The sequence below is a fragment of the Buteo buteo genome, chromosome 2 (genome assembly GCF_964188355.1).
Source record: "Buteo buteo chromosome 2, bButBut1.hap1.1, whole genome shotgun sequence".
NCBI lineage: Eukaryota > Metazoa > Chordata > Aves > Accipitriformes > Accipitridae > Buteo > Buteo buteo.
In genome coordinates, this window is record NC_134172.1 from 44,854,636 (window position 1) to 44,867,684 (window position 13,049).

Sequence of the window (13,049 nt, forward strand, 5' to 3'; positions counted from 1 at the left end):
AAGAGTCCAGCACAGGAAAGGTTTAAGTGACGTGCAGCAGAATGGGAATGACACCTGTAGATTTATGCCTTTCCAAACAAGTGAAGTCTCTTATTGACTCTTTGTGTATCCAGTCTTGATGCTTCTTTCTATCCTCTTTGAGGGGTGGAAAGAGTCTGCGAGAAAATAATTCTGGACTTTTAGAAAAGGACCAGAAAGATGAGATGCTATTTTTCCAAACTAAAACACCTACCTTTCTGTCTATGATTCTAACGAAGATAAAGAAGAGAGATTATTCTACATGATTCTGTTCTACCTTCCCTGTTATTGTGAAATGGTCATTAACTAATTGGCAAATATTCTAAACAGCTGCTATTTTAAAATTTCTTTAAAATCAGTAGCAACAACCTGTTCAAAATAGTTCACACCTGGTTTTTTAGCTAACGTATACCAAGTAGAGACAAATTATTGCTTGTGTAGTCATTATATACAATATTAAAACATGATCCTAAAATTATATAAATATATGTATACTGTTTGCTTTTATTACTATCACCACAAAGCAAATGCAACATTTGCAACCTCGGTAATTAGCACCAGGGCTGTTCTTTCCAAATTGCAAGTGAGTTTCTCTATGCCATCTTTTTTCTTTGCATCCAATTAAGGCAAATGCATACTGCCCTACAAGAATTTGCAAGCTGTACCGAGAAATAATGCAGTGTTAGTTTTGTAATTTAGTGCACAGGGCACATTTGTGCTAAAGCTCTGTAAACTCGGCCCGTGGTCAAAAGGAGCAATTAGCACTTTGTTAGTATGCAATGATGTACTAATCTACACAGTCCCCAAAAGCAATTGTCTATTCCTTTTGCCCTCGTGTACAAATTTTCTACAGTATTCTCCACCGTGCCCCTAAAATAGCCCATCACAGCACAGTTGCTGCAAATCAGTTTTCCTGTAATTAGAACCTATGTATCACTTAGAATTTATTTATTGGAAAAAGATCATATTGTAACACTAATGCCCTTTTCTGTGTTGAGATAGGTGCATAGTTCTCTGAAAGTGTTAAACAACTGAAACTGTTCTATTAAAGAGTAAAAGGGGGTCAAATTTAAGTGACAGAATATTTCCATTTGAACCCCCTCTAAAGGTTGCTCCTTACTAAAAATAGACTGTTGCAAGCCGTGATCTCCAGGAAAATAAGCCTGGTGTTAAAAGTGGCCGGATGGCAAAAATCATAGAAGATATCAATAACACTGACAACTGTCAGAAACAGTGGACTAAAACCTACTATTCAGTGAGTATTCCACATCCCCCTCTTGTGGCTGATATGTAAAGGATGCGAATCTATCATCACAGGTACCAGCTAAATTATCTTTTAATATAGATGGGCTTTGTGAAAGTCACCAGAGACAGTCCACAGCAAGGGCTGCAAAAATCAAGGAGGAAAACACGGCAGCACATTGCCAAGCATCTGAGAGTGACTAGTGCTTGTTGTTAAAGGCTTGGTTTCAAAGGCTATTTTCCAAAAATCAGGCTCATTATAAGGTATCTCAGCTGGGGCACCCACCAGCCAAAACACGTTCAGCCACTAACCATTTTGGAAAATCTTGGCAGTGCAATATGTACCTACCCCTTAAGGGGTTACACTCTAAGCATCCTCTCCTCCCTGTATCAGTTGCCTAGAAGGAAGCGAACTACAGTTTCATATTTACCCAGCAAAACTTACATGGCTGACAGCATCTACCACAGGGTTACAGTTTCCAAAAGGAGTAGGGAAAACTAGGATGTTAGCTCCCTCAGAAGAAAGATAAGTCATATTAAGGAGGCATAGCACCTCCATAATAGCAGAATGCTACACAATTAGGATGAGTGGAACATCACTATCCAGCTAGGGAACGTGGAAGTTCAATCCTCAAGTTAAAGGAGAAAATAAAAAAGAAAGCTCTATGAACTGACAGTGCAGTCAGTAACTTTAACAGAATGATCCTTCATGGGGACCTCTAAATAAAAAGACATCCACAGTCACTGCCTACATACCTGTCTCTGATCTTACGCAAAAGAGCTCTTTGGCTTTTCAGACTAGAACAAGAGGCACACTCTAGGCTTTGACAGAAGAAAGGGAAGAACAATGAAAAGGAGTTTTATGTAGTTGTAGGAAGCTGACAGAGCTTTTCTCCTTTCTCATTTCTTTCCCATTACATCTGTCAATGGTATGAATTCAGTTTAAAGAATTCTGGTTTCCATTTTCCCTTTTTTTCTTCCTTCTCTTCATTTCCAGTGGGAAAGAAAGGAAAAAAAGAGGAATATGAATGAGGAAATGATAAATAAAAAAATCTCACTGAAAAAAAAAAGTCTACATTTAATTTTTTGGGGGTAAAAAATATAAAATTAACATTTTTGTGAGAAATGTCTAATAATTCCCTGCTCCCACCCCCACATACCCTTTGAACAGTTTAGATTTGCTGTTCTCTCGAATATTATATTCACTTTATGGAGACACAGTCAAACTTCATTGCTTCTGACAAGAAAACTTCACCTCCATAGAACTGGCCCCATGATATTCCTGATAAACCTGCCAATTCCCACCAGGCAGTCATAGTCATCTTTAGAATGGGAGGGCAACAGGACAGTAACAGACTTGAAAATATGCTTGTTTCTCCAAATTTGAAGGAAACTACTGAACACAAGAACAAGGCCTGTGAGAACTGTATTTTTCTCTTAATTAGGGGACCTAAATGTTAGCTTCTCAGTATTTGCCATTTTGGTACCAGAAGCAAAAGTAATTTGAAGAAGTATCATAAATATCATTACATTCACTGCTTGCAACACTGTATAAACTAACATATTCCTTCTAATCTTCTCTCACTTGAACAAGTCAGGAGTCATAATATCCCTCACGGAGATGAAAGAAGTTAGACATGGTAGTTAAGGAGACGGAGTCTCTTGTGACTTGGGATGAGACTGTTTAAATCAACTGTTAATGTATGGAATACTCTAACATCATATAATTTATTGATGGGTCTGTTACACAGCAATATGGATCTACTAAGGTCATATCAACTTCTTGTCCTCCTCATTCACTTCCTTGTGCAAGCAGCAGTACCTGATTCATTTGATTTCCTCCATCTGTCTTTCTGTTTTCCCAGTTCATCTCTCCAGGACACCACCTTTTGCAAAGAATGCTTTAAATTTGCTCTGGAAAGAAAATATAGTTGCTTGGATGTTATCCAACGTGGCTGGGCATAGAGAAGATTTCAGAGGTTCTTTGCTTGGTTTGCATTTAAGCTGCAGAAAGGTTTATGCATCTGTCTGAAATATTTGTAGCAGTACTGAATTAGTTTTCAGTTAGTTCATTTAGCTTTCATCATCAATGAGTTTTGTAACAGAGCAGTGGTAGATGAGGAGTAGATAATACATTAACAAGAAGGCTGTTCCTCTCTCTACTTAGTGTCAGCACCTGCCATTTGGGATTCTCTCCAAAATTTGTGTTCTGTTTGTGAGAATACTGAAAAACAATGAAGAGAGTTACTGAGAATTCTAGTTCTCCATGTCTACACTTACATTTCTGGACTTAGCAAATTAATAAAGAAAAAGACATGATCATAAGGAACTGTAAATTTTCAGATATGTTATCCACAGTAGACAGAAATAAGATCCTGTCAAAGATTTAGCATTTGAACAGAATGTTTAATATTCATGCAGGAAAATTTAAACTGATTATATTCCAAAAATATTTTTTTAAATATGACTTTGCTGAAAATTGTGAATTGCTCATCTGCTTAAATTATTTTTTTTTAGAATAAAAGAACATATTTTAATATATGTTGCTATCATGCTGTTATAAATATCGGAAATGATTAACACTGAAAGAGTATTAAAAATTTAAACTGTTTCACCATCTGTGCTGTTTGTTTATTTTTCACATTTCATTCAACTTGGACAGTGAAAATAGATTAGTTTTTTCTCTTTCACTCTCATGCGCTAGCATAATGATTCAGTGTTTCTGCTACAAACACTGCAAGGGTATATTTATCTCCAAACTGCCATATGCAAAAATGCTGTTTTCCTGTAGTGAGAAAAAGATATAGATATATACAAAACCAAACACAAATAACTTGACTTTATTAAAATGACTACGTGATTGGTCCATTGTTTCAGTTTTTTATGTTGATTACTTTTCCCAACATACTACAGGCATACTTGGGCTTATATAGCTAGTGTATATCTATCTGTTGTATTTGACAAAAGTTGTCTTTATTATTTTTTTGCAAAAAGAGGTTGTCAGCTAACCAGGACAAAGGATGCCTGAAGTGTGATGTTAAGGTGCACTTGTCTTCGATAATGCACTCTATGTTATTTTTATGTGATGAATGGAAGACAAGTATAAATATTTTTTTATAGGCCCACCTTCATTCAGAATGTCTTGCCCACCCAACTGTCGCAATTTAAAAGCACTAGACTCTTCAGCTGCAAAATCACTGAAGATGAAAACAAGTTTCAAGATCCAGATTTACCATGGAAAAAGAATGGTTCCAGCTCTGCTATCCTGTTACAATTGTGCTGCTCAGGTGGAATATCTCAGGGACATTCTTATTCCATATTAAAATGAAAAAAATCTGAAACAACTGAATCCTGAGTTGAAGTTCCCCCTCACAAAGAGAGGTCACATCCCAAGGCCATTTAATTCCTCAGAATCTGACAGAGGAGCAACTCCCCATTGAATCACTTAAATTACAGCATGAAAAGCAAAGACAAATCTGTTTGATTAGCATTAACAGACACCTTCTTTGTTCCATGCTTGCAGGCACAACAGCTAGGTATCAGTGTCATCTCTAAATTGGAGTAGATTCCATGCATTCCTCAGAAAATATTTTCTGAATCATGCCACAATCACCCCACATTTATTGATTCCAAGCCTGGATTCAGTGGCAAAGATCTAAGCTGGAGATCTTTGTGTTTTCTCAAAGTGAAACAAAATAAAACCAATTTCATATAATATAAAAACTTCACTTAAGATTGTTAGCTTTCTCTACTTACCTCTTGGTTACACTTCTCTTGGACAATGTCCAGCAACCATTCCACTGTAATCCACTCATTAACTGCAGTGCTCTGAATTTCAAGTAAAATTTTAAGTCTATAGTGAAAGAGGTGGATAAAAAGAGAAAAGTTAAGATTAAATCTCTTCTAAATTAATCACATTTTTCTTGGCAATTTGCTCTATGTGGACCACACAGTGACCAGAGAAAACAAAACCCCAACATCCACCTCCCCCCCCCCAACACCATCACAGTGAATCAGGATAACAAGAAAGACTTAAGGAATTAAAAAAAAAAAAAAAAAAAAAAAAAAGTGTGACTTAGAAGGAACATTTAAAAACCTTTATAAATGACAACATTATGAATGCGAAATAGAAATGAAGAACAGGTATGAACAAATTGGGCTTGTCTAAAAAATGAACTTGACCAGACAGATTTGTTTTATCCCTTCATTTGCCCTTGAATTTTGACAAGAATTCCCTTGCATGCCAATTGCCTGGGATTTGAAAGATCTGACACACAATATTCATGGTAGTCAGCTTTACTAATAGTTCTCCACTCTTGTTTTTCAAGAAAAAAAAAAAATCACACTTTTTGGAGACATAGTTTCCTTATTCATTTTCTCAGGGGGGATTAAAACGTTAAGTCCTTTATTCGTTACCTTTGATGAGTCTGGAATGGATTGTGAATGTGATATTGCAAATTGGCAGAAAGATCTTATTTTGTCTGAATTTTTGAATCAGCCTCTCTCAAAGAGTCTAATCAAACCTGTCACTCTTATGAAGACTGACGTGGCCAACAAGTGTGCTGCTGAACTGCAACCTGCCAGACTTAGGAACTCCTGCCATAAACGCATTTGAAAATCTGGATTTTCTATTGATCACAACTTGGTTTTGCTATACAATGACTTCTGTAGCTGGACCACATTGACATTTCTGGCAGAAAGGTTACACTGCATGTGTTGATCATGTCCAATTTACAAAACGTTGACACGACAATAATGCAGTTATTTGAACATTTATTGTTGAACAGTGAGAAACAATGTATTTGCTGATGTCAAGGAAGACTCTATACGTGCTCAGACACCAGCAGAAGTAATTTATCCTTCCACAAGCCCTTGGGAAGGGCTTTTTAATTCTTAGCTCAAAAGAGCGTTAGGCTCAAAAATAAAGGGCAAATACTCTTTCAGAAACTGATATTCAGAACTAAGCCATGCTTTTCTACTGTGGAAATTCATACTACAAAATAAGTGATTTTTATTTTCTTCCTCTCCATAGGGGTGGCTTGCAAACACGTATTCCCCTCTTCTGTCTATGAATGTTGCACTTTTCCTGCTGCATTCAACAGCATAGCTTACACTCAGATCATAGCTGGTCATTTTAGGGCTCTGGGAAGTTTCTGAATCCTGCACCCAAAACTAAAGGTTAGATTTTTTAAAAGAAATATGACAATTAGGTAAGCAGGTGTCACTGAGTTCAGAGGGGCTTGAACAGCTAACTTGCTTCACCCCCAGTAGAAACCCAAGACGGGAATTTGGGAAATTTTCCTCGGGCAACACACAGTAGGGAGTTTTGCCTGAATACGAATGTCAGGACTGGATCTTTACAATACCATCCTTTACCAAATCTGAATGGTATCAGACCTGTTCCAAGGGCTTGTCTGCTATATTATATTACCTGAATGTAAGTAGACAAGAACAAAGGAGGCTGTATAAAGTGGACGGAATAAACATGTTCAAAAAGAACAGTGGCTCAGCAAGTATCTGTGGGTATGAGGGCTCTGATAATATTAAAAAGCTAAATGTTTTCAAATCAATCCAGTCAAGTGCCTATTGAAAAAAAAAAAAAAAAGAGGAAAAGAAAAAAAGAAAAAGCTCTCTTTTTTCCTCAGCTGTGGTGGTGCAGCACCTGCCATTAGCTGTGGTGGTTCCTATTTTCATATTGTCTGACAGTAGCAGTTGGACTGAGCCAGAGCCAGTGAGGCCGAGAGGCAGACTCCCTGCTTCCACAAAGCTGAATTTAATAAGATGAGAACAGTATGCCAAGATGGTGAACTCCCTCCCTAGCACTTATCATGACACTAGTCACTCAGCAGGGCCCTTATTGCAGCAGTAATCTGGGTGAGCCTGGCAGAGCGTCCTGCTTACAAGTTCAATATAATAGAACAGCAGGGCACTGGAGGCCTGGCAGAAAAGCTTAGCAAAGTTAAAGCCTATTACACTATGCTTGAAAAAAATGGCTCTCAAAATATTATATGCCTAGCAAAAACCTGGACATGCCAAGTGCAGTGACATACTAAGCCTCTTCCATAATGGTGCACTCATTAGTCTATAGACGCAAGCAACATGGATTTAAAAGTCCATAACTTGAATGGAAATGGATATGCAAATTCGTCCTTTTCTTCTGCTTGACTTGAATTTAATAGGCAACACTACAGCATAATATATAGATAGTGAAAACAAAACTTGAGTCTGCTTGAGCTGCATTAAGTTGTTGAAGTTAGAAAATCCCTGCTCTGCATTTTATTTCCCTTATATTTTCATAAATAACAAAAATCAGTTGGAAGTAATAACCTCACTGGTATATACTGGTATGTGAACATGAAATCTCAACCTTGACAAGACCTATGGCAGAGAAGCTGTATCAGACACATCCTTAACATAGCAACATACGACACAAGCCCATCAGCATTTAAATTAAAGCAAAATAAAGATTTTGTTGTGAGCTGACCACAATAATATCATGTCAGACTGGTTTTCATTGGATGATTACTTTTTTGATTGAACATTTGAAGGTCTATTTTACTCCTGTCCCTATTTTTAGCTTCAGAGGTGTCTGTTATATTATGGGCTTGAAATTCATCAAAAATGGGCTGATCCAACCTTGAAACATGGTCCCTAGTTTGAATGGCATTTTGGAAAGAGAATTTAACTTGTTAGGAATTGCCAGTAAAGTCTTTCCATCTGGTCAAAAGACCGTAATGATAAACTCCTCTGAAATGAATTCTAAAATGATAAAACAGCTAAAAAGAAATGGAAAAAAGAGGTAGACATAAACTCCTCTGCATATACATCACTCGTGATGGGAAGATCAATGTGTCACCTGGCCACTTTGCAAAGTCAAGCAGGCTTTCATTTGCCTAAACACAAGCCCTTAAAGCCATCTGATGTGCCCTTGGGTTTTCCATGTAGTCTATATGCATCATTCCAGAAGAGCTAGAGTCTCCTGTGGTTTCTGCACCACGCATGTCCCACATTGAATAGACTTGCATAACCTTCCAGCTGGAAGGAACCTCAAGAGGTCTCCAGTCCAACACCCTGCTCAAGGAGGGTCAACACTGTATTCAGATGAAGTTGCTCTGGGCTTTGTCCAGTTGAGTCTTGAAAATCTCCAAGGACGGAGATTCTGTAATTTCTTTGGGTCCCTGTTCCAATGCTTTATTATCCTCACAGTGGAACATTTTTTTTCCTTATTTCCAGCTATAACCTTCCTTGTTTCAATTTATGGTTCTTGTTCTCCCACTGTGCTCCTTAGTAAAAAAAAAGTCTCTGTCTTCCTAGAAACCTCCTCTTAGGTATCAGAAAGCTGCTACTAGGTGCCTCACACCTTCCTTAAACAATCTTACTCTCTAAAGAAGCACAGTTCCTACAGGCTTTCCTGACCATCTTTGTAGCTCTCTGCTAGACTTGCTCAAGTTTACCAGCATCTTCCTTGTACCAAGGACCCCAAAACTGAAGGCAATATTCCAAATGTGGTCTCACAAGTGGCTAACAGAGAGGAATAATTACTCTCTGATCTACTGGCTCCACTTCTGTTGATACCTCCCAGTATGCGCCAGTCTACTGCCAGATCTGCTGGCTGCACTCCTGTTGATAAGTCCAGTATGCTTGGTCTACTGCCCACCAGGACCCCTAGATACTTTTCAGCAGAATCTCCTGATCTCAGGGTGGCAATCCATAAGAACCAGGGTCGGTGATGTGGTGACTTCCTTGAGTTGCTTAAAGAAGAATTCATCCATTTCCGAATACTGGCCACATGATTTGTAACAGATTCCCACCACAATGTTGCCCTTACCAGCCTCTCCTCTGATCATGACCCACAAGCCCTCAGTCACCCTATCTTCTGTTCCACAAAATAGCTTCATACATCCAGGCTGTTCCCTCACATAGATAGCACCCCCCTTCATTGTCTTCCCTGCCTGTCATTTTTAAAGGCCTGTACACTCTTTACAATGCGAAGTTCCTGCCACATCTGTTATTCTCATGATGTCTTAGTTCTGTGCCTACACACAGAGCTCTAGCTCCTCCTGTTTGCTTCCCAGACTGCATGCAGCTGTGCATAAACACTTGAGGCAAACCTTCTTTTAACCTGTCTTATCCTTCCTGAGGGCTCTCTTGCTCCTGCCACCCTGTCCCATGTATTTACTGCCCTGACTTCTGTTCCTTCACTTATCTGTAAGCTGTCATCACCATCCCCTGACATACCTGGTTTAAAGCCTGTTGGCAAAGATCATATGTGTGGATATCTTGGATACTCTAGGGCACTTCAAATGGAAAGTACTTGCGTTCAGACAGTTAAATCCTGCCTTTAGTGTCTGAGTCCAAGACTTACAACTGCTTCTGTCTGGTCATGTCTATTTCTCAACCCATCCTTACAGTCTGTACCATTTTATCAATCATTCACACAGAGGAATAGACCATTATATTCCTAGGTATTCTTTACAATGCACAGAAAGACTATTTTAGATGCAGATTTTAGGGGTTCTTTTTGAGCAAAAGCCTTCCTGTGTGAAAGAAATTAACTTCTTTTAAGTATCACCCTACAGAATCTAGCTAAGAAGTGCTTGAGTTACAGCACAACTGTAGCAAAACCAGCTAAAATATTCCTACACTAGCACAAGGGTCAACAATATTTGGCAGATGTGATAAACACAGCAGGTAGCAAAATTTTAGGCAGCACACAGCACTTAGGGTGCCTGAGTGCACTAACAGGCCTTAATGGCCCTGACCTGCCTCAGCTGGGGCCTCTGCCCACACCCATGGGTCCAGGAGCTCTACTTAAGCTCAGCCCTACACCTTTGTTTCTCTCCTAGGTTACTTTGGAGAAGCACTGGTTTTCAGCTCAGGTGTAGCTATATCCCTGCCTGGCAATGTGACCAGTTGACCCTGGCCCCTGTGAACTGACTTCCCAGCTTGACCTGGGATCTGCCTGGCAATTGCCAGACCTGATTTTGACTTGCAGGCTGACTTCCTGGCTTGACCTCAGGCTTCCTTCATCACCATGAACTTGCCTTGGTGATTTCAACTCTTGGTTGGACCTCGCTACTATTTTGGGGCATGCCCTGCTCAGGTACTGTAGTGTGGTCCCTGGCTGATGAGACCCCCTGCCCTGCTGGCCAGGTTATTCCCCTTGGCTCTGTGCACCTTAGGGACCCCCTGGCCCTTGCTGCTCCCTGAAGAAAGCTGTAAAAATGGTTAATGTGTGGTATTGAGAGCTAAGCATGTGGTTAAAGCATTACTGCGAATACAGCAGTGGCAGTACTTTGAATTTTACTGCAAAAGAGAAGCTTTCAAAAACATCACCTGTTTCCCTTTCAAGTTTTTCCCTACTGTTCTATACTGTTGACTAACCTTAATATCTACTGATCTCTCTGTCACCTTTGAAAACTTCTATTTATGTACTAGGTTTCTTGCATCATACCCTCTATGCTGTGCCTTGTTATATTCTGCCATGTTGTTGTGATAAGTTATAGTGCCTTAATTGAAGAGCTTTAATTTAGTATTGCCAGACTTGATAGTTTCCCCCTTGGAAAGGGACACCTTGTGGCTTTTTGGAAGATGCTAGTAGCTCACTTAATCCAGAGAAGAAATTTTGTAAATTACAGTAAATTACAACACACCACCATTCCTCAGTTTTGTGGCACTTCTGTGCTAGCAACAGAACTGCAAGTAGTTTGGTTTGCTCTGCAACCTGTCTCCCCAGTGAGTACAATGGGGAGCTGAGGACATGTACGGTGTCTTCTAACCCCTGAACACTAAAGACCAAATATGGTGCATATCCCTTCCATACCTGCAGTTCATCTGAAAGGATTCCAGGTTTAGCATAAGGTTAAAAAAAAAAAACAACCAGCTTATGAAACCAGCAACCTTAACTCTGCCCCACAGTATGTTTTGGGATAACCATTAAATTAACTTCTTTAGATATCTGTAGTTGTAAATTACATGGAATTTATTTGTAAAGTTGCTGGAGTTGGGATTTACTCTTAGATTATTTTTTTTTTCCATTGACATTTTGAAATATACACACTTCTGTTGCCCACTAGTAAGTGACCTTAAACTACTTTGTTCTTCTGCATGTGTAAAATCCATGAGAAGTTTTTACTGATTGATAATGCACATCAGCAGAAAAATTGCTGGCTAGCATTGAATGACTTCATGCAAGTAAGCATAAGAGCCTTAGAGAACAGTGGTGTCCCAGAACACTTTTCAGGGCCTGTGGGCATAACTTGCATGAACCTAAGCAGCTAAGCCTTATAATTTCAACAGTATCTCAAATGGTGAAAAGGCACTGTAAGAAGTCCTTGCTTTGCTCTGTGGTAAAGCTTCTGGTGTTAGAAAGCAAGGATACCACTGATGTCCTCCTGTGCATATCCAAAACTCTGAGCACGATGAACAGAAACAGAGCACTGCTAAATATTACCAAGGAAGACTTTGCTGCTATTTTAAGTCTTGCTTTGGGTGATTGGTTTTAGTTTTATCACCTGTCATCTAGTGGTGAAACATTTCCAGGCAAATGGTGTGTTCAGGACAGAGCAATATTAAATGTTCTTGGTAGATTTCAGATATCCTGTCAATATTAGGTTGGTATTCAACCATTTCAGTATCATATGAAGGATAGATACAACACTAGTATCTTCAAATTATTTTGTGGCTGAAGCCAAAATTAGCAACAGTAAACTTTTCAAATAAGCTTTTAATATTACGAGGCATCAGGAGTACTGCAGAAACCATTAGCAATGCAGTTTCATGAAAAAAAAAAAAATTCCTTTGGATATTCTAACCGATGGGACCAGTGTACTTGTGAAGAAGGGAATGAGGGAAAGGCACCCTGTAACAGAAAGGACAATGTAGGTAGTGTTATATAAAGCTGAGTGTGCCACTTGGCTTGTGCTACAGCAGCTGTTACTCAAAACCATACGGGAATTTCTGAAGACAACTTTTATTCTGAACTTCCTCATCTGACTTAGCAGAGACAAATACATAGCAATCAGTATGTATACTTTTGATGAAATTCCAAGGAAAAGGTGTTCCAACATTCTGAAAGCAAAATCTTAATGCCTTTGCATCTCGGTAATCTCTTAACTTAGATACTTAAGACAAATCAAATAAATGTTTTATTTTGTGGGACCAGATGGCTAACACCTCACAGGCTAAAATGCCAGCTGCCAATTTGTTTGTTGGTGTTTGGCTTTAAGTTACTGCACGCACTGGGAGGTAAAGAATAAACTTTTAATTTCTGTCAGATTTATTATTTCACAATTTGAATTTTAGTTAAGCTCACATTGAGTCAAGCAACAACCTGAGGCAAATCCTTACCCTTTTCTCTTAGGAGATATTTTCCTACGTGTACTTACGCTACCATTTTGATGTGAAAGATGGGCAGATATGCTCAAAATATCCAGTTCTCCTTGAGTTCCGAAGATCAATGTCAGATGAGTAGCTGGTTGTGATTTACTTTTGGTGATGGCTTCTGCTTTGCTTCTGTTGATATCAATTTCCAGCAACTATTCCAGTTACATATGCAATACATTGTAACTGATCTTCCATATTCCATCAGATATGTCTGATGACATAAAAGGCCAAGATTAATTATTATTAATCTGTATTGCAATAGTGCAAAGATACTATGGTATAGCGTATGCCAGCATCATGCTTGAAGAAATTTCAAAATTATTTTCTTGTCCAAGAGGAAAATATATATATTCCACTTCAACAGAATTTTGAAGTATTATGCAATGGACAGACTGGCTGTGGTG